At 36.0% G+C, this 25,227-nt stretch overlaps 1 protein-coding gene across 4 annotated transcripts in view; it reads left to right on the top strand.

The window, feature by feature from the left end:
- The window catches only part of RUNX1 (runt related transcription factor 1), a 341,271-nt gene that overhangs the window by 80,266 nt on the left and 235,778 nt on the right, over positions 1-25,227 (top strand). The window contains exon 1 of one of the 4 annotated variants that reach the window (XM_027875544.1): positions 11,498-11,540. The exons of the other annotated variants lie outside the window; for them this stretch is intronic. The gene's annotated coding sequence lies outside the window, so the exon portion shown is untranslated. Of the gene's footprint in view, positions 1-11,497; positions 11,541-25,227 lie in introns of those variants that run through there. 4 annotated transcript variants of the gene reach the window in all.

The following is a 25,227-nucleotide window of genomic DNA, read 5'->3' as shown; positions in this document are numbered from 1 at the left end:
GATAGCTATAAGGTGACCTCGGGAACTTACTGGTAGCTTGAGATAGAGGAAGAATTTTTTACCTGTATAATTACTGGCAGCAGGTCATAGCTAGATTATAATACCCTGTAGGGCCAAGGCAAGATGGAGAAAGGGAGAGTCTGGGAGCTTCACAGCCACAGAGAAGAGAAGGGTCAAATTGGAGGATCTGGGAGAGTGTTAGATAATGATTAAAAGGGACAACATGGTTGTGTGGCAAAAGACTATCATAGGCATTAGTTGAATGTGCATGCCTTGTAATCATGAACACTGAACCACAAGAATTGAACTAGCTTTGTATTTTCAAAAAAAAATTCATCAGTGAGTTTCTACAATTTTTGGATGTTTTTGTATTCTCAATACTTTAATTACTCTTCTGTAAATTCTGTACTTAACTTGGACTTGGTCCTTTGAATAAAATCAGTAGAATTTCAAGTATTACAAAGGGAATGTGAAATTATCTGAAGGAAGTGCAGGACAATAATTTGAAGGGAAAATATATTTTATTTCATTTAGACAATAGATTGAATAATTGCCAAGAGATGAAATATTGGCAGCCAGAATATCAACAAGCATTTTTTAAAATTTTATTTTATTTTCAATTCATGGAACAAAAAATAAGCATTAGCTACCTGAAAGTTATGCTAAAAAAAAAAAAGAATCTAGACACAATGTTGCAAGAATTTATTAAGGAAAATTGCCCTGAGGTTTCTAGAACAAGCATTTGTTTAAATATTTGCTATATGGGAAGCAGCAAAACATGAACTACAATAACCTCTGCGAAATTAAAAATGAAGATCACAGACAGCAATGGTGAGGAACACTTTGGGTACAGACTGACTGTTCCATATGATGAATGAGAAATTTCTATAACGTGGGGAATGGTCAATAAGGACCCAGTCCTTAGGGCATGCTCATATTTGCCATTATTGGTGGGTTATAGAAAACATGAGCAGATATTCCCTGCCTAATTCCTATCCAACACATGGAGTTTTGTTTTCTTCTGTTCCGTTTTTAAACCAGTTCCAATGTCATGAATCTCTGAGTTGCTGGTACTGGGTGGTGATGAAAATCAGCTTCAAAGTCATAAATGCTAATTACTTATGAGAAGCTGAGCTGAAAACCATCTCACTAAGCCTCATCATCCAGGCCCCCTCCTATTACATTTAAAAGAACAGGAATAAAAGATGTCATCAAAGAAATATATGATGAAAAAAGAAGATGGGGAAAGGATGACAGTTGAATAACCATGCTGTTCCACTAGTACCCTCACAATGTCAAGTAGAGCCAAGGAAGACCTCTAGCATGTCGGGTAGACCCTATGGGAAACTGATGTGGCTATCCAGAATACAGAGAAAAGAAGGCCCATGAGAAAACTTTAGAATATAGTCAAGTTAGGGGCAAGAAATGAATGATGATCCAGTAAAATAGACTGAGAGGGAACAGTCATATAGGATAGGAGGAGAAATGAAAGCAGAGTTAAGAAAAATCAGAAAGGAGTAAGTAATTGTACAGGAAGAGACGGTGATCAACAGTGTCAAATGATGCAGAGAAATGTGAGGACTAAAGAAAGGTCATTAGATTTGGCAATTAAGACCTCATTGGTAACTTTGCAAAGAAGAGTTTCAGTTGAATGATAATGTCAGAAATCAGAGCACAGAGAGTAAAGAAAAGAGTTAGAGGAAAGGACGCAGAAGCAACAGCTATAGATGGCCTTCTTAAGGAGTTTGCAAGAAATAGAAGTAAGCTAGCAGTGGGGGACAGATCAAGTGAGGATTTTTGAGGATGTGGGAGACATTGATGTGTTTATAGGTAGGAAGCAGTCAGGAAGCAGGGAGAAATTTAAGATTTTGCAAGACAGTGAAGATGATAGAGAACAATTTTTTTGGAGAAGATGGGATGCAATGGGATCCTTGGTTCATGTAGAGGGGGAAGTTTGCTTGGCACAGAGGAGGGATATCTCTTCAGCAGAGTCTGGAGTAAAGGAAGAGAGAAGTGAGAGTGATTTCAAGATATTTTGAAACAGAGTCAGGGAGAAGAGAGAGCTTACAAAAAAGTCAAGTATTTACTAGATTCTGACTATATTAGATTCTGTGCTAAGTGGAGGGGTTATGAAGGAAGGCAAAAATTAGTCTCTGCCTTCAAGAAGTTCACATTCTAATGGGTCTAAATTTTCTCTGTAAAGTATGAAGTCAGATCCTCTGCAGAGAAAAAGGTAAAGGAGTAGTGTGGAAGGCTCGAGAAGAAGTTTTTGAACAGTTGCTGTGGTTAATGAAATGAAGAGTCAGTTAGATAAAATCAGTAAATGTCTTTCTGTAGGGCAAAATTGGCTGAGTAGAGCTTTCTCTCTTCTCAAATGAAAAAGGGAAGCCGACCCCTACCAGACCGGTCTGGCTCAAAAACTTCACTTTTTCTTTAGACATGCCCTCTCCACGCTTTTTCTTGCTTTTTGGAGGCTGGAGAATTTTGCCTGAGGTACCTGAGTTTAAGACCATCTGAGGAGAGCAAGCAATGAATGCCAAAGGGCAATGGCATGAATCCACATGGACCTCTTTCTCTGCAATTTTAGAGACCTTAAAAAAAAGTATAGTTTATTAATGAAATCACCATAACTCAGTGCCCCTATATCAGAATAGAAACCTAATCACTAGGACAGGATGGTCCACTGGGCTATTTAAATTTTGGTAGCTGCCAAGCTACCCATTGGCAGCCTTTCACTCCCATTGGCAGTCTCTAAAAAGTTTAAGACCTACATTGAGATAGGGCCTGGACCTATTATTGCATTGTAGGGAACTTCGGGGTGAGAAATCTTCCTCTACCAATGAAATTCTTCTGTATGATTTATAGTTTTAGGAGAGGTGAGTAGAGTACTGAGAGGCTTGCCCAGAAGCAGTTAGGTGGTACAATGGATAGAGTGCTGGTTCTAGACACAGGAAGAGTTCAAATTCAGCCCACTACATTTACTAGTTGTGTGACCCTGAGCAAGTCACTCAACTTCTTTCTGCATCAAATTCTTCAACTGTAAAATAGGGGTAATAGTACCTACTTTCAAGGGTTGTTGTGAGATGGAATGAGATAATATATGAAAAGTGTTTAGCGCAGTGATGTTCTTTTTTTTTTCTTTCCCTTCCCCAGAGTTATACAGGCAATATGTGTAAGATGTGCCACTTGAATTCAAGTTTTCCTGGCTCCAATGTTAGCTCTCTATCCATTATGCTATGATGCAATTCAAAAGTCATTATGATTGATCTGATCCAGATCCTTATCCATATAGCTGGCTTTAAAGTATTATTCAAAAGCACAGAAATGCTTTAAAAGAAACAAGGAACCTAAAATCTAAACATCTGTCCTTAAGACAGAAAGGGAAGAGAAAAAGAAAGGAGAGAGTAAAACTTTTCTACAGCTCTCCTCTATTCTTAAAAGGTGGATCACATCCAAGTGTAGTCATAGTTCTTTATGAAGTGGAGGTTTGCTTCAGCCATGTCTAATGTCTACTCTCTCCCATTTCAATGCCAATTCCCATCCCCCATTTCTCTGTAGCTGCTACCACCACCACTGCTACTGCTCCCCTAAGTCATGGGCCAGAGAGAAGGACTGCTCATCTCCTCTCAAAGCTGAAGCCAAATCTTGCCCAGCCGCCTCAGCTCAGTGCCCTCCCCTTGGACTCAGGTTGCTCATTCCAGTGATTGTAAAAACTTCAGTCCCTCCCCCCCCATCCTACCCCATCCAATTCTCTGGGTCTCAGAGGTACTCAATTACCTAGAAAAGAGTAGAGGGATTGCTTTGCTTCAGTGAGAGCTCAGTTGAGATTAGATAACAAAAAAATTTTGGTGGGCACAGTCAGCACGGCTATTGACTTACTCCAGCCCTGTTCAGTGTGACTGAGCATGAATGGAAGGCAGCAGGTGGTAGGAGTAATCTATAGCTGGGTTTTGGCAGGGTAAGAATGATGATAGTACAAAAAGGGAAGGGATTAAGGAGTAGCAGTGTAACTCTGAGGGTCAAGATTTATAATCAAAGAACAAATCTAGAGCGGGGGGGATGATCTGGGAGAGGACGGAGAAGGCATTGTCATCCCCATCTACAGATGGACAGTAAGAATCCAGGATCATTCTTTTGCCCTGGATCTGATGCTTGGCCATATCCCCCAGAGCCTAAAATCCAAATTTAAAGAGTAGGTTGGCTGTATGAGAGGGGTGAAGACAGGGGTGTACTAGTAAATGTTTGAAAACTAGCACAAAATGCATGACACATTTTAAAGTTTGATCTCCATTATTAAGATTTTCCCCATCACTTTCCTAAGTCTAGACAATGAACAAAACAATAAATTAAGCCCTGATTTGTGGCATTTGCTGATTTCTGAGCTGTAAATACTTGCACTGAAAATTTAACAAAGGGTTCTTGCAAACCAGTATGAGCTGTCTCCAGCACAGGCCAGGGTGACTACCTTGAGGACAATTCTGAAAATCGAGCATCCCTGAAAGGAAAGAAATCATTGACAGCTGCCTATGTAATATGATCAGAGAGGTGACTCCCCAACTCACTGTTTCATGCCTGAAATTCCATAATTAGAACTTGTTCCTTTAGCTAAAGGGTTTGTTGACTCACCGAAATGCAAATGCCATTAGAGGAGAATAATCCAGGTCCTTTCCCAAGTTGCAGTTCCTGACAGCACCCTGCACTCACTAGAAAGGAATTTAAATTTCTTAACCATGATTGATGGTGTGTTGAAAAGTGAGTTTTCAACAGCCCCATTAGTTCTTTACTCTATGTATCTTTGTACTTATTGGTATGCACACATATTTACACACACACACACATATATATATGCATGCATTTATGGGTGGGCATCTATCTATATACATATATGTATGTATATTTACATATATATGCATACACACACACTCACACACACACACACACACACACACACACACACACATAAATATTCCTCCATTAGAATGTGATCTCCTTGAGAGCAGGGAGATAGGTATTGCTTTTTCTTTGTATCCCCAGCTCTTAGTGGAGTGCCTGGTATACGGTTATTGGTTAATACATGCTTAACTGATTACAAAGTAACCTTTAAGGCTGGTAATGATAGCATATAAGTCAGTGGTGTGCCACAACAAGAAGAAATTTGAACTTGAAGTAGAGAGATCTAAGTTCAAGTTCTGATTTTCACTTAAAGTAGAGCAGTTCCAGTACAGTAGTGGGACACAAAACAGATTTGGGGGGCTTAGGATATAGCAGGTAATGAGGAAAGAGGATCAGTAAGTATGCACTCTCAGTTCTTGAAATTTTTTTCTCCCTTGGCTTCTGGGACAACATTTTTTTTTCTGGGTTGTACTTGAGGCAGCATATTAGTGTGGAAAGAGAATTGGGTATTAGGAGATCTTGGGTCTAGTCTTGGCTCTGCCACTAACTAGCTATAGCCTAGATAAAGGCACTTACCAAGCTTTACCCTCTCTGGGTCTGTTTCCTCATCTGTAAATCACTTCAAAAACATTTATAACACACTTATTATGTACAAAACACTGTGCTTTGGTAAAATGAAACTATTGTATTATATGATTTCTAAGATCCATTCCAGCTCTAAAAATATAGAAAATTCCTCTCATGTTTCTTACCACTCATTTTCTCTCTATTTAGCTCTTCTTCTACCACCCTAAGTTCTTCATCACCTTACTCATTACATTCTTTGAGCAATGCTTCCGTGATTCCTTATACATGACTTATAAATTTATATATAGCTCTCATAGAATTTCTCTACCTCTTTTACTTTGTTCTGTTCTTTCCCCCTGCAATGCCCTTCCTCTCTCACCTCCCCAATTATCTGCTTCTGCTTCTGAAATCCTATCCTATCCTTCAAAGTTTTAAAATGCCACCTTCTCTCAGAAGTTTCCCCTGATCTTGGTAATAAGTAATCCCTCTTTTTCCCCTAAACTCCCATAGCCATCTGTACCTCTCTAATGCACCAATCATATTCACCTTTATGTTATAGTTGTTTATGTACTTATTTTATAACTGTCTGGTCAATAAATGAGTGAATTAATTGAATTAGAAATCCCTTTTTTAAAACATCACCAAAACCATTTATAAGTAAATTTTTGCCTTAATAAAGGCTGTATGAAGTTGATTAAACAGGCAGATCTTCTGCATTTAACCATTTAAAATAAAATCACATTATACTGACATTAACAATGAATGTATAAATGAAAAGATCCTTATCTCTTTTTCTGGCTTGCATCTATTGCATATGCCCCCATTCTTGATTTATCCCTAGTGGCATACACAACTCTAGAGGAGGTTAGGTGAAAAAGATGAACTTCTAGTTAGAAGATTGAGTATAATTATCCTTTAATTTAATTAGCCTTCATGGAGCACCTGCTATACCACCAGGTGCTTTAAATATTTAGAAATCTGACAGGTAGGCAATTGCTCTGAAAACAAGATCTAAGTACTTTAAGTTAAAATAGTTTTTCATACCTCCCCCTCAAGATATATAAAACCCATTGTTCCTATTGGGAAGAATGAATCACCACTGCCATTTAGCTTAGAGTTTCTTGCAATTCACATTGCCACTACAGCTGCTAATTTTTAAGCAGGCAAGAAGCATGTGAGCTGGTCTTTATGCATAGGCAGAGTAACAGTAGTACTGATATACAGCACCTTTATAAAATACTTTGTAGTTTTAGAAGTACTTTCACATTCATTAGTTCATTAGATTATCACAACCACAATGCTCCCTTCCCACCCCCAGATATTACTACCCAAAAGTAATTCAAAATAAAGAAATTAGGTTCAGAGAGTTTAAGAGATTGCTGCAAAATTACTCAACTATTAATATGGCTGCAGACATGTAAATGAAGAGAGAATGGGGAGATCCTACAGGGGCAGGATCTATGGAACAAGGTAACTAGCTAGCTTATTCAATGATAGAAACCACATTCAACAGAGTTGGTGAAGGGAAGCCCGCCCCCACCCCCAAAAAAAGAACCACAAGGTATTCAAAGAGATTTTAAGAATGGCCAGAAGCCTTACTAAGACATATATGTTTATATATGTTAAGTCCATATATTTAAGTTAAGGGTGGCAGAGAAACAGGAGGGACAGCACCAACAGTCTAGCACCAAAGCAAGGCTAACTAAAACTAGTAGCAGCACAAGACAAAGGGCCTAAATTTCCACAGAGAACTTGCAACAGTTTTTTAAGGGCACTATAACCCTCTATAGGGTTGTAAACCAGAATGCACAGAGTAAGTGCCATCCACTTGTTTTCACCAATGTGCTCCTCCTATACGAGGTCCTAGCTCACTTCTGCCATCTCCTAAATAGGAGGTAGCTGCATTAGGGATGACAGCAGGATAAAATTCAGCTAGTCTACCTACACATTTTGTGCCCTTTCTACTACACCATGCCATCTCTCCATGATATGTATTTTGTATGTACCAAGATGTGTGCATATTGTCTCTCCCAATAAAATGTAAGCTCTTCAAGGGCAGGGACTATTTCATTTTTGTCTCTGTGTTTCTAATACCTAGCACAGTGCCCAATCCATGGTAAGTGTTTAATCAATACTGGCTGGTTGATTATTGATTGTAGTATCATTGCTGTGTATGTAGTTTGTCCTTCATTTTCAAAGAGGACCATGACATCAGGGAGATGCAATTGACCATGATTTGAGTAAGGGAGGGCTGTGCAAAGTAACCAGCCTCACTTTCTCTTCCAGAGCCATCTGTGTCCAGTGGTCAGATATTCATCAGGATGAGTGGAGATGGCCCAGGATGCAGAGTATCATTGTATGGTTGCTAGGAAACCTGAGGCGTCTCAAAAGGCCTTCTCAATAATTGGCTAATGTCTCATATTCTACCTCTAGATTTTCAGTGGCTATTAAAGTCCACACACCTCATGAATGGTGATATTTTAAATAGTGAATCATATGCACTTTAGTAAATCAAAAGTTCTGAAAGCAAATTTTGATCACAAAGCGTAGAGGTTATTGTGTAGAGGTATAAGTCTAGGGTACTGAAGATAGTCTTAGTTGAGTTAACTTTGCTTCAGACTAGCCTTGGAATTGCAGTGAAAACAGCACTAATATCAGAACACCTTCTTCTGTTTTACATCTAAACTCATAATATGTGTCATGGTTTGCAAGTGAACCTGCCCCAAAGGCCTCATTCTGAGTACAGTACCATACTCCCAGCAGATACAAAATAAGTAAATAAAATAATGAGATTGATGACAAAGCAGGCAACAATATAATCAACAAATATTTATTGTGCACCTTGTAGGGGCTTCTATTTTTATCAGTTCGGTGGGATTCCAAGATGAAAAACAATATACATCCTGTCCTCAAGTAGCTTACCATCTGGTAAATAGATGAGACACATTCAAATCCCATTCCCTCTGGTACAAAACATAAACCTCTCATCCTGGCATTCAGGCCTTCTACAATTTGTCTCCCATCTAACTTTTTTGGCTTTATCTGATACTTCTCCCTGTTATACACTCTGTTTTTTTTTCACTCAAAATAGACTATTAGACATTCACTGGTCTCATTTTTTCCCTCTTCCACCTATGTGCTTCTGTGTAGGTCATTCCCTCATGCCTACAAATAGATTCCATCCTCATCACTGCCTGTTAAAGTCCTTCTCTTCTCTCGAGACAATGCTCAGATGCCATCCTTTCTATGTAGCCTACCTTAATGTACCTATCTAGAAGTAACTCTTCTATCTCCAGTCTCCCATTCTTCCTTGATTTCCCTCTCTAATTGATTAATCACATTTAATCTTAAATTATACCTGTCTCTGTGTGTCTTACCTCCTCCTGGCTTATACACTCCTTGAACTTATAATAATAATTAGCATTTATATAGTGCTTCAAAGTTTGTAAAGAATTTTACAAGAAAAAGATGTCCCAAGAGTTTTAGTCCAGTTTGAAACTTTAATACTATATACTAACATTATATAGAAATATATACATCTATCTTTTATTTTTAAAGCATATTTGTTTATTTATAGTGTTTTATTTTTTCCCAATTTTATGTCAATTTTTAGCATTAATATTCCCAAGATTTTGAGTTCCAAATTGTTCTCCCTCCTCTTCCCTCTTCCTAAAATGGTAGGCAATTTGATATAGTTTATATATGTGCAATTACATAAAAAAAATTTCTGTTAGTCACAGTTGTGAAAGAAGAAACAGATCAAAAGAAAAAAAACACAGAAATATAACTAAGTGAAAAAAGTATGTTGCAATCTGCATTCAGAGTCCATCAGTTCTCTGTCTGGTTGTGGATAGTATTTTCTATCATGAGTCCTTTATTGTTGTCTTGGATAACTGAGCTGCTGAGAAGTGCTGAGTCATTCATTGTTGATCATCACGCAATGTTGTGCTACATCTATCTTTACACACACATATAAGGGGTGTGTATACACACACATAGACCATAAGCAATGATGTCTTCAAGCTTTAGTGGTTTAAAACTACTTTAAGACTTTTGGGACACCCTGAAATATCTCATTTGATCATCACAACAACCCTGAGAGGTGGATGCTATTATTATCCCCCAATTTTTTGTATGAGGAAACTGAGGTTAAATGTCTTGCCCAGGGTCACACAATTAGTAAGCATCAGAGCCCATATTTGAACTCAGATGTTCCTGACTCCAGCCCTAGGCTTCTATCTTCTGCCCCATCTATAGAACCTAACATGATGAACCACACATAGCAAAAGATCATTATTTGCTCTCTGGAATACAAAATCTTTGAATCGACCTTTTAAAAATTGCAAAGGTGCAAATTTAACTTGCAACTAGAACTTAAAAACACTAAATGATACCCTCAACTTAACTTAGTTTATGCTATAGTATCATTGAAGATTAAGTTACAGACCACTGAGATGGCTACATTTTTGCAAGGTATTCGTTATAATGATACAACAATACTGACATCTGTAGTTAGCCAATATATCTATAAACTAAGAACAAACTGCTTGGTGTACTGGTGGTATTTGTAGGCTGGCTCTAAGGATTTATGCCTTTTCTTTTAAAAGTGAGCATCAGCTACCTCTTCCAGGTGGCGCAGTGGGCCTGGAGTCAAGAAGACCTGAGTTCAAATCTGGACTCATTAGCCATGTGATTCTGGGCCAGTCACTTAACCCTTTTTGCTTCAATATCCTCAACCGTAAAATGAGCTGGAGAAAGAAATGGCAAACCACTCCAGTATATTTTCCAAGAAAACTCCAAAAAGGATCACAAAGAGTTGAACATGACTGAAAAGCCTGAACAACAACAGCTTCTGCTCTCTTCCTACTACTTCCCTGATGCATTGAATATGATTTTTAATAGGAGATGAATAATATAAGTCAGAAAACTGTAGACCCTATGAACAGATTTACCAGGACATGATTAGCAAAAGAGTCCCACCTGCACAGAAATCTACCATTTTCTCCTTTCTCAAGAAAATAAAATATAAAGCATTACTAATTTCTCATGAAAAATAGATTGGGTATGTTACATCACACGCAATGTTCCTGGTATGGAAACAGCTTCTGGAGAACAAGATGTGGCTATTCATATCATCTAGGGGACAAACCCCATTATGCCATATAAATAACTTCATAGAATAGGATAGTGGATTTAGAGCTGGCAGAGACCTTACAAAGCATCTACTCTAACCCTCTCATTTTACAGATGAAGAAACTGAGGTCCAAAGAGGTTAAATGATTTGCCCAAAGTCATTCAGGTAACAAGGAGAGGGTTGAAGGGTCTCTACTTTATTGTGGTACCATTCATTTATTTTACTGTAGTGCAACTTTGTTGCTGCAAAATTACAATTGCTGGTCCCTTAAAATTACTTGGATTTAAGAAGTATTGTAGAAGACAAGTGTTAAACTCCAGGCCTGACCTGAAAAACTCCCTGAGTGCAGCCTGAAGCAGGTTAAAATGTAATTGGGAAATGTTTAACAAAATAAATGAGGATTCCCTTTGGAAGAATTATGGGAAAAAACGAATTAGAGATATACAGGATAAAATGGAGATGGGTGGGTTGTGATCTGCAGCATTGGAGGGAATGGCACATTGTGAGATTACATTATACATGAAAATGATAAGCACCTAACCTTTCACATAGCAGATATTCAATGAATGTTCAGTGAATGAAAATAAGAGGGAATTTTGGTATCTCATGGTAACTCAACATTTATTAATAACCAATAGCTTTACCTTATAATATAGCTTTATGATGATGAGCTCTATTCAACATTCTGACTAGCACTTTTCTATGTTGGTTACCTAGTTATTTGTAGTGTCATTTTTGGTAGGAAATTTTAGTTACTAACCTCTGGTTATTTCTGAAATAGACTGAATCTATGATTTCATTGATATGGGAAACTCATAGATTAGGAAATTGCCTCTATCAATACAGGTCAGTGCTTTATAGATTTGTCTCCAGCACTGAGAGTTGAATTTATTTTCCAGGGTCTTATGCATCAATCTTATATATCCAGAGCCAGTGTGCATCAAAGGTAGGACTCAAAAACAGGTTTTCCTGGTCCAGAGATCAGCTTTCTATATATGTTATACTCTCCATTAATTCTGAACATGACAAAAATAAAATAAATTGCTTTTTTTAGATGACAATTCCAGGTTTTTAACCTTATTCCCCATTTTTTCACTTTTCTGTTTTCCATAAAAGCTTTATCTGCTACCTATAGACCATGCAAAACCACTCATCACATCAAAATCATTGAAAAAGTAGATCCATTGTCACAGTTACATTGTCTGATTCTCACTTTAATTTGGGGATTCTAGAAGAGAAAGGAGGAGAGTTCAATTTCCATAATTAAAAGGAAAATGTTTCTTGTGAGACAATGGTAGTGAACTTGTAAGAAAAAAAAGCACAAATAAAAATCCACAGTGTTTGGTTTAGAATTCAAGCCTTTTTCTTTAGAGATGTGGATCCTGTTCCTATCTCAGAGGGAGTTCTTTCAAACCTTTCATACTGATTTATTCAGGTCAATGAAATTAAGTCAAAATAAAAGGAAACTTATAAGGAGGAGGTAGACTATTTGATATAGGTTTGGATTTTAGCTTCTTAATGAGGAACTAGTTCTTGACCTCAAAACATCTCATGAAAATGTTATATTCAATTCCGTTTGGCATCCAGAGAGATTTCTAGTCTCAAAATCTCTTAATTGACTGACAAAGCTCTAGTTAATGTCATTTCGCAAGCAGGCGATCATGATGCATCACAGGCACATCATGAAAGCTATGAAGTTAACACAGGAAATAGTAACATTACTAACTTTCAAATATGGTGGCTTGATTTCAGAGTTGGGGCAGGACTTCCATGTTCTTCATTCCATTCATAGTATGATAAATCCTGACTTGGTTACAAGCCATTTTAGAATGTTTAACTCCTTCCAAAATCTTACTATAAGCAACTTCTACCACGTAAGTGGAGCTAAAGGTGATCCAGTTCAAACTGAAATACCTGGTAATCAATGACATCGGATCTTGAGTTTACAAATATAAAATAAGAAAATGTTTTAACTGAATCTCAACTATTATCCCTAGAAGACTTCTCAGCAGCCAGCAGATAGAGTCACACATGCAATGATATGCAAAATAAATGTGATTACATAAAATACTTAACTTTCTTGATATACAACAAATCTTGTAACTTTTTACATCTAAAAAAAATACAACAAAACTTCAATATGCAGCTGGGCCTCCTTTTGTTGCAATCACTTGTTTTACCTCATTTGTAATTAAATTCAAAAGATTGTGATACATATTCTTTAATTCATCATCATTATATCAAACTTTTATCATACTAATATTAATCATACCTTTGCCCAGTAGTCCAATTTTCCAAGACTGGCCTTAATTACAGTAACATTGGTTTCAATGGGGTGCAAATAGTTTTCAGACTGTTGAAGGATATTTATGTCAATACCTTGGATTAAGAATTCTTAACCCTTCATAACATGTGACAGAATGAAAGGTAATGTAAAATTCTTTCTTCTTTTATGAATTTCTATAATCCTGAAACTTAATTTTGCTTCTTAGTATATCAATATATTTATCAGAATTCATTATTCTGTCAGTAGAGACAAGAACATGCAAAAAAATCCCAAAATATTTTAGGGCATGTCTCTTTTACAGTCTGATGATCTTACAGACTCATCTAGACTTCTTCTGACAGTGACCTTGAATGAAAAAGCAAGTTTAGCCAGTAAAAGGAACCTTTTTCTCTATCTTTAGTACCCCAGTTTTCATATTATTTTGCCCACAAAAAGCATTTTTTTTCATACCATTGGGTAGCAGCTATTTGTTTGTTAACTCATCCTCTTGCCATTACATCAACTTCAAGAGGCTTACACCTCACTGTAGAGACTCATTTAATTTCTTTGTGCCTCAGGCAACTCCTTGGGACTTAAGTTATAGATTGGTTGATGAAATTATAGATCCTTTGCTATATCCTCCACTTACATCTTTTTTTAAAAAGCATATGTGTACATGTGTATACATATAGCAGGTGGGTATCAGTAATTTCTCACTCAGATGTCTTTTGGAATTACTCTGAACAGTTAGCTTAAAGTGAGGCAGTTTGAGATGTATTATATATTTAGGATATCCATTAAATTTTTATGTTAATAATTTCCCTCTTATCATGACTTTTTATGTGATCTAAATGTAACGGTTTTCTTGAATTTCCTACTACCAACTTTAGCATAGGGGAATGGGGATGTAAAATGATAGAAGCACCTATTAGGTGAGATGGCTAATTCTCATTTTTCTCATTAAATTCTCTTTATTTGTGAGGCTCTTTTTTTATTTCTCTCTCTTTTTAAATGTTCTGGCAACCACTGTATTAATTTTCCATTAATGAACAGTTTAGAGAATCCTTTGCTCTCTGATACAAACTTCTTCAGTCATTAGTCTTACAAGACATTCTGGAAAATGCATAATTTTCAATCTTTTTTATAGATCTTCTGAGGATTGGTAGGCTGATTTCTGTATAGTAATACTTCAATATTTCAATGAATTTCATGGGAGGAATACTTCAAAGCCATCACTTAAAGGTGGTTATTCCCTCCAGTAGCACAAATGGCACACACAGTTCTATATTTACCCATGCAGTATCTTCCTTGTGATTCTTTCCCCTATTTTTCCAAAGATAATCCATTGAGTACTTACACAACATGGTAGAGCCCTTCTATTAAGTCTTTTTTTTACATATTTTGAATACCTTAAGAGTTGGTCCTTCATATACTATGCCTCACTTTTGCTACATGACCAGATCATATGCCCTGCCTTTTGAGTGGCATTCATTCTTCAATAGCATCCCTTACTATCACTTGTTAAGAGTAGGTCAAGATTGGAAATAGGCTATATCCTGCTTCTATCCAACACCCATCAAGAGGTTAAGCACTGCATAAGAAGCTCACATTGCATGCAAATTTGATTCCTCAGAGTTGTGGTGTTCCAAGACTCTCAACAGTTCAGCACTGTTGAGAGAACATTTATGTAGAGATAATAGGTCTTTGAATAAGGAATCAGATTAGGATCATTAAAAATACTGTGCAAGTTTTCAAATACAATCAAGTCCTCTTTCATCTTCCTATTCAATTCTGTAATGAATTCTTTATCCATCTTCAGTTCCTATTTCAAATATTTGTACTGATGTGCTAACTCAATGGACAAGCTGTCCAATTTTTCATTATAGTCTAGAAACTGATACTTTATAACCATTTAGCTTTGTATGGACTATTAGGTTGATCTCTTTTGCATAAACATTAATCTCATTTGAGAGTCCTGTAAAATTCCAGAGCTTGATGCAATTGGTGCATTATCATCTATGAACAGCAACATTTTAGAGGGAGAATGAAGTAATGGAAAATGTTGTACCTAGATTAAAATCCTGGCTGTTTTATTTACTATCTCTATGGCCATTGTCAAGGGTGGAACTCAATAACCTCTACAGACCTTTCCAGCTTGCTACCTATGATTTTTTGAGAATCTCTCTTCCATTTGGACTTTGCACATCTTCTATGACAGTGTCAAGGATGTATATCTTTATTGCGTGTCTCAATTGAGGTTGAAAGTTACCTCTATAATTATGTGCCTGAGCAATATCTTGTTTGTGCAGAAGTTTAAAAGCTTTATTTTTCTCTACCAGGTCAAGTGCTTTTTTGTAATCAACAAACAAGCACAGCAGGATTTTGTCTCTTCTGCACCTTTCAGCCAATTTCTTGACTATAAAGATGTGACCTGTTATACTGAATCATTTGCAAAAGCCTGCCTACTCTCTACTCAAATTTTCTTCATGGATACCCTCAAAATTCATATTAGCCATCCTCATAAAGACTTTATAATGATGAGAAAGTAGATATATGATTCAGTAGTTAATGATGTTTTCTTGGTCCTCTTTAAGAGCATATTTTGTTGTTGTTATTGCTGTTGAGTCATTAAGTTGTGTGCAATTCTTCACGACCCCATAGACCATACTGTCCATAGGGTTTTCTTGGCAAAAATACTGGAGTGGTTTGCCATTTCCTTCTCCAACTTATTTTATAGATAAGGAACTGAGGCAAACAAACTCACGTGACTTGCTTAGGGTCACACAGCTAGTAAGTGTCTGAAGCTGGGTTTGAACTCAGGTATTCCTGATTCCAGATCCTGTGATCCATCCACTGAGCCATCTAGCTGCCTCTTAAGAGTATGTTAATATCATCCATATTTTTCCCATTCTCTTCATATCTGGCTCTCCTTGGAGGTAGGATGGGGTGGATAATCACCATTGTAAAATCATTGTAAAATGATATTTTCAATATTTTCTAGGTTCTATTGCTTTTAGTACAAAATCACTCAGTATGTGTTTACTCTGGTCCACCACTTCCCCCAACTTGTCTTCCTAAGTGTGATCCCTACTTCATCATAAAGCAGGGGAATTAAATGTTATGGTCCAAATCTGGTGGTTCTTCAGTCACTGATGATGAAAATAGGTCATTAAATGACTGTTTTGATGTTTTGAAAGGTAATGTTGATAATATGGTCTTTCCATTTTCCTCTGTAGTGTTTTACAAATGTGTTTATATTCTAAACATGTGTTGACCTAACAGTCATCTCTTTCTTTTGGGAAGGATATGGTGTTTGCTGGCTAAGGTGGATCCTGGATCCTTTTGATCTCCTTGTCACAGCAATTGTTTTCCATTGGTTAAACATTGACAGGAAGTGGTGACAATCAAGGTCAATATCTTTGTCTTTTTCCACTTCCCATTTTTCACTAACAATAGTTAGTTTGAATTGGTTAGGGTGAAGCTGTTAAAATTGCTTGCAGTGTCTTCTCATTAGTAACCTTCCTCTTCATTTGATGTTGACTTTCACCCTTGCTCTAGTTGAAGATTTCGCTACACCCAGACACCTGATTTTGATATGAGTACCACATCAGTAACTAGTCATTTCCTTTCTGTTAAAATATGGTAAATTTTATTTTTTTTTGATGTTTTTCAGTGCTCACTATAGTGTCTTTTAAGTCTTCCCTCAGTTAATAATCCCTACATTTTCAGGAAATAGGTCCTCAACATGCAGTGGCCACATAGTTAATTAAAGGTAGTAAAAATGAAGCATGTGAAATGAAAATGAAAAATGTAAAGTGCTTCATCTATCTGCTGTCATCTCTGAAAGCTTTTCCTGCATAGTTACTTCTTTGGGAGTAACCAGGGAATTCCTGAACTATACTTACAGATTGTGGAAAGGGTATAAAGGTATAAGTGTGTTATGTCTGGAACCCCAACTCTATATACAAGGGAAGGCAAGAGAATCATGGGTAGGGAGACATCTCCCTGTACTTGGCTCATCAATCCACCTGGATTCATAATAACTCATAATCTCAGGTACACAGGACTATCTATCTTCCTCATACTCTAGTTAGTACCTCTGCTCCTGAGTCTGAGTTGTCAAGTGCCGGCCTCAGCTTTTCTTCCTCCAGTCCCAGTTACCTCAGATAGAGTCTCAGGCTGCATCTGGCAGCTTTCTGACCTTGTCTGGCAATTCCCCAATCCCAAAGTCAGCTGCTGCTTTCCCACATGGCTTTCCCACATGGAACTCTGTCCAGTGGCAGCCAACTCTCAGCTGCCTGTTCCCAAGATGACAAACAGGAAATCTGCCCTATTGCCTCGGCCCATTCACCATGGCTGCCTGTTCCCTGTGCCCCACATGGAAATCAGTAATTGTCTCTCAAAGGCAAGGAGAGGAAAAAGGGATCTGCAGACCCATGAAGCCCAACAGAGGTCTAATCAATTAATTCCCTGACCTCTCTTTTGCTTTCAGGTCCATTGCTAACAGAAACTTCCAGTAAGTCCCAACAAGGTAGTTACTGTGATATTTCTTGGCTTTCGTTCTTTGTAGTTATTCCCCTGGTCCCCAGGTAAATAATAATTTGAAAGGATAAGTGAGTATGGTATAAGCACATGTTACAATTATATGAATCCAAGACATGTTGACCTGTAACTTCCACTGTATGCTTTACATAATGAGAGAAAGTTCTTGCCTCTAAAGAATTGACTAATACGACTGATGGATAAACAAGATAAAGGAAAATAAAAGTAAGTAACCATTTTCTAATTGAGCTAATTTGTACTCTCCCCTAAAGAGGAACGCAAGATCACTTTCCATTCATTTTAGATACTCATCAAACTGAAAACTGGTATGCATAAGTGTATGCAGTAAAAAGCATTGACAGAGAGGACAACTTCACTTGGCCACTGGGAAGCAAGATCGTTTTTGTTCACAAAGATTTCATGCCAGCCTCATTTTATTTATTTCACTTTGTTATTCTGAACTCCCTGATTCTGCTTTGGGCATCAGAATCAAATGAAATCTAAAACTTAAAGCAACATTCAACCAAACTCCAGCAAGCTGTCTCTGGCTTCAAGGCAAACCCTTCTTGAACCACAAAACTTCACCTGGGTTTGAGTCAAAACCACACTGAACCACCATTTTATTTCATGGTTTCAGTTTGAAACTAGGGTTTCTTCTGAAACATGTCAGTTTCAGGAAAAGAAAAAAGTCTGGTTGAATTTGTAGACTGAGTCTATGTAGCATAACTGAGTCAACCACTCTGGAGCTGGTGAATTTGTGTCAACTATCATGATGGCCAAGTTGTTAAAAATTATTGAAGTAGCTATGATCCTTTTCATAGAATCTAGACTAATCAATTAGTCACTTAACAGTCAAAAGGGAAAAGAATTGATGGGAGTGTGAGAAACTCAACCAGAAAAACCTTTTTAAAGCAATTAATTCTGGCCCAGTTTATTCTAGTCTCAGATTATATAATACAGATTGAGACCCTTTTCACTATAAATATAAATATAATGAAAGAAAGAGCAGAAGAGGGTTAGGAAAGGTTCTGGAGTGTTGAATTATCTAAACTTACTTTATTTTCCACTTTCCTTTGAGTGGTTATATCCCTCTGAAGCTTTAAAATGGATACAAAGAAATTCTTCTATGATTCTGGCATTAAGGATCAAAATGAATACCTACCCTTTTTGTCTCACAAATTATGTAAGATTTTAGCCGTGATTGTTGTTATGACCTAAGAACTAATGTTATTTGACTTGAAGTATATTCAAATCATACTCTGCAGGTTATAATGTAGTTGTACTATATTTCTTAAGATATTTTACTCAGAAAATGAAATTAGTACTCAGACAAAATTGCAATAGCTTGCCATTGATGAGACTGAATATCATCAATGAGATTCATTTATTCTAAAATTCTTATGCTGTAACAGTGAACTTAACATTTAAATATTGAGAAAGTGGTTTAGAGCAGAGGTGTCAAACATATGACCTTCAACATTCCCAAGTGCAGCTACAGTCAGATTAAAATGTAATTGGGAAATATTTAACAAAAATAAGTAAAAATACAATAAAACATAGATAATCTTACATTTTGAAACTAAGTCAATATATAACCTACAAGGATCCTTATATGTGGATTAGTAGCCCTCATTTCTATTTGAGTTTGACACCATGGATTTAAAGAACAAGGCAAAGCCTTGTCAACAATTATACCTAGATACCACCAACTGAACTGAAGATTGTACAGGTATCTTGTTAATTTTGTCAGTGTAGCAAGTGAAACTATGATTTTTGTAAGGGCAAAGAAGGCTTCATTAATCTTTTGTTGGTATAGTTTGCATTAAGCAAATTTGGTAGATAAACTGTATACAAAAAACAAATGAAGAAAGGGTATAATAATTCACCTTACCAAAAGATTAACAAAAGGACTTTAGATATATTTATGCACAATTTTTCCAGAATATATCACTAGTGGAATACAAAATTTAATTCAATTCAATAAACATTCATTAAGTGACTACAAAAAGTCTTGTTCTTTAAGAAAGTGTCTAAACACACGAATAAATGGAAAGCAGGAGGCATACACATTTGTAGTTTGCATGCTGTGGCTTACTCTCCCAAAACCATACTGCTACATCTGCCCTTCAGGCTTCTAGGGTATTCTGAGGGATTTCTGAAGTATTCGCCACAAGCTGTGATCCTGTCATTATTACAGGCTAGTGAGTAGAGCCCCAGTTCCATTTAAATACTTAATATCAATCAGCTTTTACAAAGTTATATTTATTTGAAAGATACAGCAAAAGTTAATACACAAACATTTTCCTCAATACTTCAGTGGCATAATGTCCCCTCTTTACACATTACTTAGCTTATCAAATGTTCTTTGACAAAGTGTAATACCTCTAGCTGGTAATGTTGGCTGTTATTTTCAAGTTACCGTGGATTTGAAGAGATCTTTTGTTACTGAGTCTTGCTTCAGGGAATGATATAAAGAGGTGTTTCTCTGAATGAAAAATATTAGCAATGGTGGCCTTAGAATTAGTGATGCTGGGATGTACTTTTTTGGGGGGAATCATCTTGAAGATAATGTACATGACTAATGCATTATTCATGGAGTTATGAATTGGTACAACTGTCTTGGAAAACATTTTGGAATTATTCTTAGAAAATGACTAAAATGCACCTATTCTTTACCCAGAGATTCTACTGTTAGATATATACCCCAAGGAAATAAATGATAAGAAAAGAAAATCCCCATATATACTGAAATATTGATATTAATGTTTTCTATTGCAGCAAAGAACAGAAAAAATAGATTCCAATAGTTGGAGAAATGACTAAACAAATTGTAGTACATGAATGTAGTAAGTATATATGTATTCTAGAAACTTATAAGCATGGTGAATATAGAGAACCATTCTGAAAAGACCTATGTCAGCTGATACAAAAATAAAGCAATCAGAAACAGGAAAACAACATACACAATGAATACAACAATGTAAATGGAAAGAGTAACAACAAAATAATAGAAAGGGAATGCTATAAAATTGTAATAACCAAGTTAGGTCCCAGAGAAAAGATATGAGAAGAAGCCTCCCCTGATCCCTTACCTCCACTTCTTTGTAGAAGTGGAGTACCATAAGAGTGGAAGGATGAACATTGTATCAGATTTTTAAAAATTAATTAATTTATTTGTTTTTAGTTTTCAACAATCACTTCCATAAGCTTTCGAGTTTTAAATTTTCTCTCCCTCCCTTCCTGCCTCCCTACCCAAGACAGTGTGCAATCTGATATAGGTTCTACATATACATTCCTATTAAACATTTTCACATTAGTCATGTTATAAAGAAGAATGAGAACCAATAGGAGGAACCACAAGAAACTCCATAGTTCTTTCTCTAAATGTGGATAGCATTATCCATCATGAGACTTTTGGAGATATCTTAGATCCTTGCACTACTGAGAAGAGCTAAGTCTAATAATGTTAGTCACCACACTATGTGGCTATTACTGTGTATGTTCTCCTGGTTCTGCTCATTTCACTCGATATCAATCCATACAAATCTTTCCAGGTTTTTCTGAAGTCCGCTTGCCCATCATTTCTTATAGCACAATAGTATTTCATTACATTCATATATCGCAACTTGGTCAGCCATTCCCCAGTTGATAGGCATCCCCTCAATTTCGAATTCTTTGCCACCACAGAAAGAGCTGCTATAAATTTTTTTTTGTTTTGGTTTTTTTTTTTTTGTTTTACATGTTGTCTTTTCCCCCTTGCTATGATCTCTTTGGGATACAGCCCAGTGTTATTGCTAGGTCAAAGGCTATGCACATTTTTATAGCACTTTGGGCATAGTTCCAAATTGCTCTCCAAAATGGTTAGATCAGTTCACAACTCCACCAATAATGCATTAGTGTTCCAATTTTCCCACATCCTCTCCGACACTTATCATTTTCCTGTTTTGTCATGGTAGCCAATCTGATAAGTGTGATGTGGTACCTCAGAGTTATTTTGATTTGCATTTCTCTAATCAATAGTGATTTAGAGCATTTTTATATGACTATAGATAGTTTTAATTTCATCATATGAAAACTGCCTGTTCATATTCTTTGACCATTTATCAATTGGAGAACGACTTGTATTCTTGTAAATTTGATGTAGTTCTCTATATACTTTAGAAACGAGGCCCTTATCAGAGACACTGGTTGTAAAAATTCTTTCCAAGTTTTTTGCTTCTTTATTAATCTTGGTTGCATTGGCTTTGTTTGTGCAAAAACTTTTCAATTTAATGTAATCAAAATTATCCATTTTGCATTTCATAATGTTCTCTATCTCTTGTTTGGTCATAAATACTTTTGTTCTCCATAAAACTGACAGGTAAATTATTCCTTGCTCTCCCAGTTTGCTTATAGTATCAACCTTTAAATCTAAATCATGCACTCATTTTTTACTTTATTTTGGTATATGTTGTAAGATTTTGGTCTATGCCTAGTTTCTGTCATACTCTTTTCCACTTTTCCTAGCAGTTTTTGTCAAATAGTGAGTTCTTATCCCAGAAGCTAGGGTCTTTAAGTTTATCAAACAGTAGATTACTATAGTCATTGATTACTGTGTCTTGCTTACCTAATCTATTCCACTGATCCACCACTCTATTTCTTAGCCATTACCAGGTAGTTTTAATGATTGCTGCTTTGTAATACAATTTAAGATCTGAAATGGCTAGGCCACCTTCCCTAGTATTTCTTTTCATTAGTTCCCTTGATATTCTGAACCTTTGTTCTCTCAAATGAATCTTATTTTTTTTCTAGCTCTATAAAACAATTTTTGGTAGTTTGATTGGTATGGCACTGAATAAGTAAATCAGCTTAAGTAGAATTGTCATTTTTATTATATTAGCTTGGCCTACCCATGAGCAATTATTTAGATCTGATTTTATTTTTGTGAAAAGTGTTTTGACATTGTGTTCATATAGGTCCTGGGTTCGTTTCAGCAGGTAGACTCCTAAATATTTTATAATGTGTACAGTAACTTTAAATGGAATTTCTCTTTCTATCTCTTGCTGTTGGGCTTTGTTGGTAATACATAGAAATGCTGATGATTTATGTGGGTTTATTTTATAACCTGCAACTTTGCTAAAGTTGTTTATTATTTCAAGTAGTTTTTGTTTGATTCTCTAGGACACTCTAAGTATATCATCATATCATCTGCAAAGAGTGTTAGCTTTGTTTCTTCTTTGCCTGTTCTAATACCTTCATTTTCTTCTCTTATTGCTAAAGCTAATGTTTCTAGTACCAAACTGAGCAACAGTGGTGACAATGGACATCCTTGTTTCACTCTTGATCTTATTGGAAATACTTCTACCTTATCCCCATTACATATGATGCTTGCTGAAGGTTTTAGGTAAATGCTATTTATCATTTTAAGGAAGACTCATTTATCCCTATGCTCTCTAGTGTTTTTAATAGGAATGGGTGTTACATTTTGTCAAAAACTTTTTCTGCATCTATTGAGATAATCATGTGGTTTCTGTTAGCTTTGTTGTTGATGTGATCAATTATGCTGCTAGTTTTCCAATTATTGAACCAGCCCCGCATTCCTGGTATAAATCCTACCTATTATAGTGTATTATTCTCATGATAAGTTACTGTTGATCTATTTGCTAATATTTTATTTTAAATTTTTGCATCTATATTCATTAGGGAAATTGGTCTATAATTTTCTTTCTCTGTTTTGACTCTTCCCAGTTTAGGTATCAGCACCATATTTGTATCATAGAAAGAATTTGGTAAGATTCCTTCTTCACCTATTTTCTCAAATAGTCTATATAGTATTGCAATTAATAGTTCTTTAAACGTTTGATAGAATTCACTTGTAAATCCATCTGTCCCTGGAGATTTTTTCCTAGGGAGTTCATTGATGGCTTATTCAATGTCTTTTTCTGAAATGGGGTTATTTAAGTATTTTACTTCCTCTTCTGTTAATCTGGACAATTTATATTTTTGTAAATGTTCATCCATTTCATTAAGATTGTCAAATTTATTGGCATACAGTTGGGCAAAATAGCTCCAAATTATTGTCTTGATTTCCTCTTCATTGGTGGTGAATTCACCCTTTTCATTTTTGAGACTGGTAATTTGGTTTTCTTCTTTTTTTTAAATTAAATTAACCAAAGGTTTATCTATTTTATTGGTTTTTTTTCATAAAACCAGCTCTTAGTTTTATTTATTAGTTCAACAGTTTTCTTAATTTCAATTTTATTAATCTCTCTTTCAGTTTTTAGTATTTCTAATTTGGTATCTAATTGGGGATTTTTTATTTGTTCTTTTTTCTAGTTTTTTTTTAGTTGCATGTCCAATTCATTGATCTCCTCTTTCTCTATTTTATTCGTGTAAGCATTTAGAAACATAAAACTTCCCTTAAGAACTGTTTTTGCTGTATCCTATAAGTTTTGCTATGTTGTCTCATTATTGTCATTCTCTTGAATGAAATTATTGATTGTTTCTACAATTTGTTGTTTGACCCATTCATTCTTTAGGATTAGATTATTTAGTTTCCAATTAATTTTTAGTCTATCTTTCCATCATGATCTGAAAAGGATGTATTTAATATTTCTTCCTTTCTGCATTGGATTGTGAGGTTTTTATGCCCTAGTACATGGATAATTTTTGTGTGTCATGTACCACTGAGAAAAAAGTATATTCCTTTCTATCCCCATTCAATTTCTCCAGAGGTCTACCATATCTAACTTTTCTAAAATTCTATTTATCTCCTTAACTTCTTTCTTGTTTGTTTTGTGGTTAGATTTATCTAGTTCAGAGAAGATGAGGTTGAGGTCCCCCACTAGTATAGTTTTGCTGCCTATTTCTTCCTGTAACTCCCTGAACTTCTCCTCTAAGAATCTGAATGCTATACCACTTGCTGCATATATGTTTAGTAATGATATGTGTTCATTGTCTATGGTGCCTTTTAGCAGGATGTAGTATTCTTCCTTATCTCTTTTCATAAGATCTATTTTTGCTTTTGCTTTGTCGGAGATCAGGATTGCTAGCCTTGCTTTTTTTTTTCTACTTCAGCTGAAGCATAATATATTCTACTCCAGGCTTTTACTTTTACCCTGTGTGTATCCCTCTGTTTCAAATGTGCTTCCTGTAAACAACATATTGTAGGATTATGGTTTTTAATCCATTCTTCTATCTGCTTCCATTTTATGGGAGAGTTCATCTCTTTCACAGTTATGATTACTATCGCTGTCTTTCTCTCCATCCTATTACCCCCCCATTTGTGCTTTTCTTTCTCCTTTCTCTCTTTGCTTCCTCATTAGTGCTTTGCTTTTGACCATCACCTCCCTCAGTCTGCCTTCCCTTCTATTAACCACCTCCCTTTTCTTCCCTTTTACCCTTACTACTTCTTCCCTGCCTTCTATCTCCCCTCCCTTTTCTTTCCCCTTTTCCCTCCTACTGCCTGTAGATCAAGTTAGATTTCTATACCTAACTGATCATGTTATTCCCTCCTTGAGCCAAATCTCATGAGAGGAAGCCTCAAACAATGCTCATCTCTCTCCTTTCTTTCCCTCTACTGTAATAGGTTTTTCTGCCTTTTGCCATAATGTAATTTACCCTTGTCTACCTTCTCCTTTCTTTTTCTCCCAGTACAATCCCTTAATTAGATCCACTTAATCCACTTACTTAGCTCCACTTAACCCACTTAATTAGATTTTTTTTATCATTACATCAAAGTCAATTTATACCCACCCCCTCTCTCTATGTATACCCTTTTAAAATGGTGCAATAACAGTACAGTTCTCAAGAGTTACAAGTGTCATCTTCCCTTGTAGGTATGTAA

The sequence above is a fragment of the Vombatus ursinus genome, unplaced genomic scaffold (assembly GCF_900497805.2).
Source record: "Vombatus ursinus unplaced genomic scaffold, bare-nosed wombat genome assembly UNPS02014809.1, whole genome shotgun sequence".
Classification (NCBI taxonomy): domain Eukaryota; kingdom Metazoa; phylum Chordata; class Mammalia; order Diprotodontia; family Vombatidae; genus Vombatus; species Vombatus ursinus.
Note: the sequence above shows the minus strand (reverse complement) of the source record. Positions and strands in the feature narration are given on the sequence as shown.